Source organism: Carcharodon carcharias, chromosome 17, assembly GCF_017639515.1.
Source record: "Carcharodon carcharias isolate sCarCar2 chromosome 17, sCarCar2.pri, whole genome shotgun sequence".
NCBI classification, from domain to species: domain Eukaryota; kingdom Metazoa; phylum Chordata; class Chondrichthyes; order Lamniformes; family Lamnidae; genus Carcharodon; species Carcharodon carcharias.
Genome location: NC_054483.1, coordinates 64,863,085 through 64,871,048, shown reverse-complemented (window position 1 = coordinate 64,871,048; position 7,964 = coordinate 64,863,085). Strand labels below are relative to the sequence as shown.

Genomic DNA, 7,964 nt, shown 5'->3' with positions numbered 1-7,964 from the left:
CATTTTATACTATTCACTTATGCTACAAAAGCAAATTGTTTGCCCTTGACTTACAATCCATTCACTGATCCTATTCATTTTTTAATACCATGAGAGCATTTTAAAGGCTGAACACATTTTAAATAGACCCAATCAGCAAAGTAAAGATATTGTAATCTGTTAAAATCAACAACAAACAATTATTTCATGCAATTAAAATAACAATCTGCTCCATTATTTAGTTTTATTTTACTGCCTTTGATGTAGTTTTCTAAGCTGTGCACATTCTATAACAATGTAATTTGGAATGAACGCTAAGAAATTACATTTTATGAGCTACAGTAATCGCTAATTAGAGTTCTTTGTGGTTCCCAGCAAGTGAGGCAGATATGAAACAAAATGTGGACTAATAAGAGAATCACTAGCATAGATCTGCGCTATACTTCCTCTTCAATCCAAACTGAAGCACATTTCTTGAAGAATGCATCAGTTAAAAGGTTTCAAGAACTTTTCATCATACATTACTGTATATGTTGGTTGCAAATCACTGTGATTTATATCTGAAAGGGGGACCTTTAGCTGAGAAATGAGGCATAACTTCTACCACTCTGAAATTATACTGTATGATATCATTATATAAAAGTTTAATTCATTCTTATCAAATTTCTTTATCTACTAATTAAGTCCAGGTGTTAAACCATTTGTTTTAAATGGACAATGCAGCTATTACGATAGCAAACATGACTGCATCAAATGGTTATGGCAATATTACAAAGGTATATGAGATAGATTTTATGATTTGGCAGTACTAGCTTAAATCTTTGTGACTGGAGCACATATTAGAAATTCTGGCCAACGTGCCTCGTACACAATTTTCCATTCACTTATATTATTGGATGGCTAACTGTACGTGCTGGGCTGACTCCTGTGCCTGGATTCCTGATATACACTCCCAGCACATAATGCTCCTCTCTAAAATTTTCCCCTGTCTGATATTTTAGCCATGATTTGGACTTAGGAGCAATTAATTCAATATCAAAATTTGCAAATGGTGGCGGGGCTGTGGGGAGAGGTTGTTGGCTGGTGGTGTTGAAGATAACAATGAGCAAGAAGGCAACATAATACAAGAAAACATTAGAAAACTTACAGGATGGGCAGTTAAATGGCAAAGGAACCTTAACATGAATAAATATGAGGTGATGCACTTTGGTAAGAAAAATAAAAACATCATCTACACCTTAGAAAAAAAACTGACTGGAATAGGGAGGCAAAGGGATCCATGTCATTCAAAGCAGCATTCCAGGTTAGTAAAGCAATTAAAGGTGCCAACAAAGCCCTGGGATTTATTTCTAGGGGTATAGCATTTAAAAATAGTGTAGTTTTGCTAAATTTGTATAGCACCCTGCTCAGGCTGCATTTAGAATGCTGCAAACGGTCCTGGTGTTCAAACCATAAAAAGGACATAGAAGCACTGGAGAAAGTGTAAAAGAAATTACAAGGGTGGTACCAGAACTGAGAGACTAACAGTTATCAGGAAGGTTGAACAGGTTGGTTTTTTATCTTTAGGAAGCAATAGCTTAGAGGTGACCTGAGGTCTTTATGATTATGAATTGATTGGCGAGGGTACATGTGGATACAAAGTTTCCACTTCTGGGAGAATCCACAACAAGAGGCTATAAATACCAGTTGTGACTATTAAGTCTATATGGAAAAGAAGGAGAAATTTCTTTACTCAGGGAGAATGGTCAGATTATTGAACTTACAATCACAGGAAGTGGGAGATAGCTTAGATGCCTTCGAAAGGAAAGTAGATAGTATATGAGAGAAAAAGGAATAGAAAGCTAAGCCGAAAGACTGAGATGTGGTAGACAGAATGAGAGGAAATATAGAAAATAGAAGCAGGAGTGGGCCATTTGGCCCTTCGAATCTGCTTCGCTGATCCTCTATCTGAACGCCATATTCCTGCTCTCTCCCCATATCCCTTGACATTGTAAAGAACATATCTTTTTTTTCCTGTTGCACTGTGGATTAGAATTACAATGGCTGCAGTTTGAAAGGCATATCCACTGGAACAGGATGAGAGATATATACAATGTTGCAGTCCTGGAACAGAGTGTGCCATGAAAGACAAGATGGTGCCAGAAAGGAATCCTGGACCAAGGGAGCTGCCTGACAACAACATTTTAATTGGCTCCTGACCAGGTAACCAGGGGTTTGTGTAAGAGCAGTACAGCAGGTAGAGAGCTTCTGGCCTGCAAAGAGAAAACATCTAAAATCTCTTTTCCTCATATCTCTATAACTTGTTCTCTCTCTGAGGAAACCCCTATAAAAAGGAAAAGGGGAAACCACTGTTAGAGACATTGAAAAGCAAGTTCTCAACCAATGAACTAAATACTGAAAGTGCTAGAAGACCACCTCGTGTCATCAACAAGAACTGAAAGAAATTTGGAAGACATTAATCAAAATCAACCCATCAAATCCTGTACTCCAGAACTTTTGCTATTGAACTATTTTATCCCACCCTTAAAATCCATGTTTTTGTGTGTCTTGTATGTGTGTGTATAGGGATTTAAGAAGGGGTAGAGTTTAGGTTATAATGTTAGAAGTCAGCAATTCATATTTCTTTCTTTTGCCATGGGTTAAAGACAATTTGTTCAATGAACAGTTATTTACTTATTAAGTTTACAAACCTGGTGCTCGTATTCTGTTAACCTAAATTAAACAGTTTGGTAGAATTGGGACAATCTGGCGGTTTGATCAAACTTTTCACATTTGTCATGGCCCAGGGAACAGTGGGGCTTAATATTACAGTGCACTATCTTCAGTGAGTCGTGACAACATCTTTAGAGTCTAGACATCTACCTATTTCCTTCTTAAATATGTTCATTGACCTGGCCTCCACAGCCTTCTGTGGTAGAGAATTCCACAGGTTTGCCATCCTCTGAGTGAAGAAGTTTCTCCTCATCTCAGTCCTAAATGATCTATTCTGTATCCTGAGATTGTGACCCCTTGTTCTAGGCTCCCCAGTCAGAGGAAACATCATCCCTGTATCCAGTCTGTCCTGCCCTGTCAGAATTTTATACGTTTCAATGAGATCCCCTCTCTTTCTTCCTATTTGGCCCAATCTCTCCTCATACGATAATCCTACCAACCCAGGAATCAGTATGGTGAATCTTCACTGCACTTCCTCTATGGCAAGTATATCCTTTCTTAGGTGAGGAGACCAAAACTGTACACAAAACTCCAGGAGGCTCATGTGAGGTGTAAACTCCAGCACAGACTAGTTGGCCCAAATTAGCCTATTTCTATGCTGTGTGTTCTATGTAATGTTGGCACAGGGCCAGTGTCCCATTGGCTATTTATTAAGAATGAAGCATGATACCAGACTCCTGCTACACTCATCTGAAAACCAGTTCTTCCAACTTGCCTAAAACAGGTACAGACATCTCATTTTCATGAGCAAGCTGGGGTCCTAATGGCTATTTTAGGTGGCTGACAGGATGCCTGACCCAACTTTCCTTGGTTTCTCAGGCATCCTTGGGGAACTGGACGTTAGCCCTCAATATTGGTCCCTGTTGCACTCATTTTAGACCCATGGGGTGGAGGAGTGGGGAGTGGTGGGGTGGATTTTATGGGATCTGCAAGAGCGAGAAACATGGCATGTGGGGTGGATTAATTAGGTGGGGGCTGAAATTTCATTTTCTTGATGGCAGGTTCAAATTTAGAGGTTAACTCAGCGGTGTGTTTGTGGTGGGTCAGGCCTCACGCCGTTCCGTGGCCATTTCCTACTTGTTATACATTTGCATGGCATGAATACTCATTGGCCAGGATTTTATGGCCCCACCGCAGTATGTCTCCTTATCTCCTCCCGGCGGATGCGGCGAGCCATTTAAACACCATTCAGTTCGGCAGGACCGTAATATCCTGCCAGGCAGGAGGGGCCGTAAAATCCTGGCCATTAAATTAAAACATTTTTTCATTACCACCCTACCTGGATGCATGAGAATTGCATGGCACCCAGTTCACATTCGTTTAAAGATGGTGTGCAACAGTTAGCTTTGTGCAATTCTGTCTGATGTTTCTTTGTTGAATTCTGTGACACAAGGAGGGGAGCAAAAAAATATCAGCTCACATAGAGACTCAGGACAGGCAAGGGTAAGTGAGTGGTGGAGTGGGCAGAGTGGGGATGGGTGTGGGCTCAGGGGCATGAAGGAGTGAAGTGGGAAGGGCATGGCGTCCTAGGATTGGTGGGGGCTGGTGGGAAGATAAGTGAAGGTAAGAAAATGAGAGACCTAAAGGGCATTGTCAGCACTGTCCACTGGTGGGCCTATTTGGGGTGTTGGCTGAGTCCTTCCAAAGATTTGAGTTCACCTACAACATTTCAATTATTCCTGGTTAGACTGCTCTCGGACAATGTTGTTTACAATACATAGAAGGGAGGGCCAGCTAAGTCTGCAAGTTCAGCTATGTTCCACAGAGTGACAAGTACAACACTGGAAACTAACATTTAATAAAGACTGAATGCAAAGACACAACATCATTGTTTTCCACAATGAAGAAATGTCCCTAAACTCCCCTGTAACCATCAATGCGTGCCAGCTATGAGGAGTGCCGGTTACATTTAGTTCTCTAACTAAGCTAACTTCAACAAAAAACGATGATGCAGACATGAATAAAATGAAATCAATGTAATGTAGAATACTTTCAAGTGAGGTTTAAATTTGAAAAACACCCATGCAACCTTTGTGCTCTCTAAAATTCTTAAATTAATGACAATGGAATTGGGCAGGAAAGTTGTGGCTGTGATGCAGAGCCCCCTATTTGTCCAGGAGGCTCTTTTATAGCTTGCCTGTACCTGCTGCACTGTCAGCTAATGGCAGGTTTTGCCACTGAAAAGCTTCCGCTGGCACTTTCAATTTTAATTGTGATCGCGTGGGAATCAGCAAAAAAGCAAAAGGGTGGTAATGACACGATTTCACTTCCTCTCCCACCATGGGGAGCAGTGTATAATATAGGTGCCATGAGACGACTCTCTATCACAATAACTCAAACTCCATAGCCATCTTTATGAGAGACCTACCAGTCTCCTTGTCACGCTCTGCTACCTAGTGGTTAAAGCAGTGCAATGCACACTGACTTCAAATTCAATGCCAGGGTTTTATTACTGGCATCCTTCACAGTACTTACTTTATACAACATGTTTAATCAGATAGCTTGTTTCTGCTCCACCCACTCCTCATCTCTATCTATAGCCCTTAAATGCACCCATTGTGTGGCCTACTTGTCTTAGATTGAGATCACTAGTCAGTTGACCCCAAGGCCTGACCTCTACTTAATTAAATACCAGATTAAGCTGATGTAGTTATTCAGCAGAAATCTCAGGTTTAATTCCGGAAGTTTGGATACTATTGAAATTGAACTCAAGACTGACATTAATGAACTCAGAAAAGATCACCTGTTCACCTGACTGATTCATCTCTAACAATGTGTTTTTTTAAAACTCTAAATGAGGAAACATTTGATTCTAACAAAACAGTAATAAACCAAATACAGTACCTGGTGCACAGTCTGTTAATGTTTGAAAACATTAATCAAGGACTTTTCACTGTCACATTGTTACTGTGCCTGGCAGTGAGAGGTTCAAAGCTAATTAACTTTTCAGAGGCTGTTCTTACAAGCAGCTTTAAACACATCAATACATTTATATTTTGAAGAAGGTTTAAATATACACTCATGTTTTATGGTAACTATTGAGAGAGATAAAAAGAAAAAAGACTAAATGAACCCTTTTAGGTATGCCAAGAGTAATTTTGCACCAAGGCAACACATGTAACAGGATTATAGGGGTTTTTGAAGGGAATGCTACAAAAATAGAACTGTTGCAGGATTTCCCACATTCTAATTCTACATTATGACATTCAACACAAGCCTTAATGAAAGTTGATATTGTGGCAGAATGGTGCAATAGATATTCAACAGTCAAAGTATTTATAGACCAATGAGTTGTTTTCAATACCTGCACATTTGCAGTAAAGTTTAGATGAAGAAGGGAAACCAAAACGCCTCTGACAAAAATTCAGCATGAAATGATTCATTTGCATATGTATGGAAATGCTTTTGGCTTACTAATTAGAACAGATGTGCGTACCAGGTCTTTCTACAAGTCATTTTGGTTGGAATTGCATGGTGGATTAAATAAAACAAGTTAATGCTTTTAATGGAGAAAGGAATTTCATGTCAATACATTCTTTTTTAATATTATACAAAGCAGCTTCCAATGTGATGTTTGTCACCATTTTGTTTTCCGTTTGTTTCTTAAGGTTGCCCTTGGGATAGGAGTCCTTCCCAATTCCAAATAGCTCCAGTTCCTACCTGTGCTCTTCAATGCCGCTCAATCAGTTCTATGATTTGGAACAGTTAATTTGGTAAGCAATTATAGACCGCTTTGACTGATCTTAAAGAACAATGGAATCATTATGAAAGAAAGACCTGCATTTATATAGCACTTTTCACATTGGATAACTCAGAGCACTTTACAGCCAGTGAAGTACTTTTGAAACATAGTCACTGTTGTAATGAAAGAATTATGGCATCAATATGAACTCAACAAATTCCTACAAATAGCCGAGAGACGTTGAGGGATAAACATTGACCAAGACACTGGGATTACTCCCCTGCTCTTCTTTAAAACAGTGCCATGGGATCACTTACATCCACCATAGCATGAGCTTCCATTTACCATCATACCCAAAAGATAGCACCTTCAACAGTGCCGCACTCCCTCAGCACTGCACCAGCGCGACCGCCTTGATTTTAGTGCTCAAGCGCTCGAATGAGACTTGGACCTGGAAGTTTGTGACTCAGGTGGGAGTGCTATGAACTAAGTGACAGCTGATGCTGAGATGAGAAGCCAATAAATATACCATTGTTAGAAAGGAAGGTGGATAGGCTTAAGGAATAAAGGAAATGAAAATAAAGCGTAGACATTGGATATGACATTGAATAACAGTGTATCCTCTAGAGTTCATCTAAATCTTGACCTGAATCTCTGAGTTTATTAGAGTAGGAAAAGGTCCATGGTTTACAAGGCTAAATTCAGATACCAATGTCCTGCATCCCAAGGATGCCTGTAAAAAATCTGACCCAAAATCAGGTTGGACCATTTTTCAGGGATCCCTTGCAGTCACCTAAAGCAGACATTAGTCCAGTAAGGTATATCCTTACCTGTTACTCCTCCTGGAGTCACAGAAAATGATGAATGGACAATATGAGCCAGTGATTAACTAGTTCCCACCCCTGAGGAACTAACACTGCCTTAGGGCCATTCTGATTTTTACTGATGATTTGTTTCTAGTGTAACAAAAGAATGATATATGTACGCGAGGGACAGTTGCCTGTTTTAGGTACCGTGGCAGAAATTTTTTGGGATGAGGTGAGCAGGAGCCAGGCCTTAGGTTTGTCAACTAAAAAATCATTTAAAAAAGTAAAACTGTGGTGGCAGGATTGCTCCCCTGACTCCACACTCTCCAGATTACCCTCTTCCTTCTGTTGTCACTCCAGCCCCCTCACCTGGAACATATCTTCAGGCCTCACCAGTAGCAAGCAGCCCAGAACTGATTTTATCTTAATGGGGGAGCTGCTGCAGCCCGGCCTGATAATGTTAGTGAGGCCTCAGACCTAATTTCATCCAGGCTTCAGGTGTGCAGACTGGGCCCAAAATAGGCCCAGATGAATATCTATTCAATGAAACTTTATCCTGCATCAATGGCACTTCATTCTAAACCCCTCAATTCTCAGAAACAGCCTATTTCTATCTGCCTAGTCATCTCTTTTCATAATTTTAAGTGGCTTTATCATCTTCATCTTCACTCTAATCTACATTGTTCCCATAATACGCCTAATTTTTTCAACTCTTTTGTTATATTTGTATTTCCTAATACCCAAGCAGCAACTAGTAGACCTGCATTTTTCCTGTTTTAACACCT

General features: G+C 40.1%; 1 non-coding gene across 1 annotated transcript; it reads left to right on the top strand.

Annotated features, from left to right (window-relative positions):
* Positions 1-7,180: 7,180 nt before the first annotated feature.
* On the top strand, positions 7,181-7,310 carry LOC121290265. The gene has a single exon (XR_005945744.1). It is a non-coding gene; the product is annotated as a U8 small nucleolar RNA (small nucleolar RNA).
* The last annotated feature ends 654 nt before the right edge of the window (positions 7,311-7,964 follow it).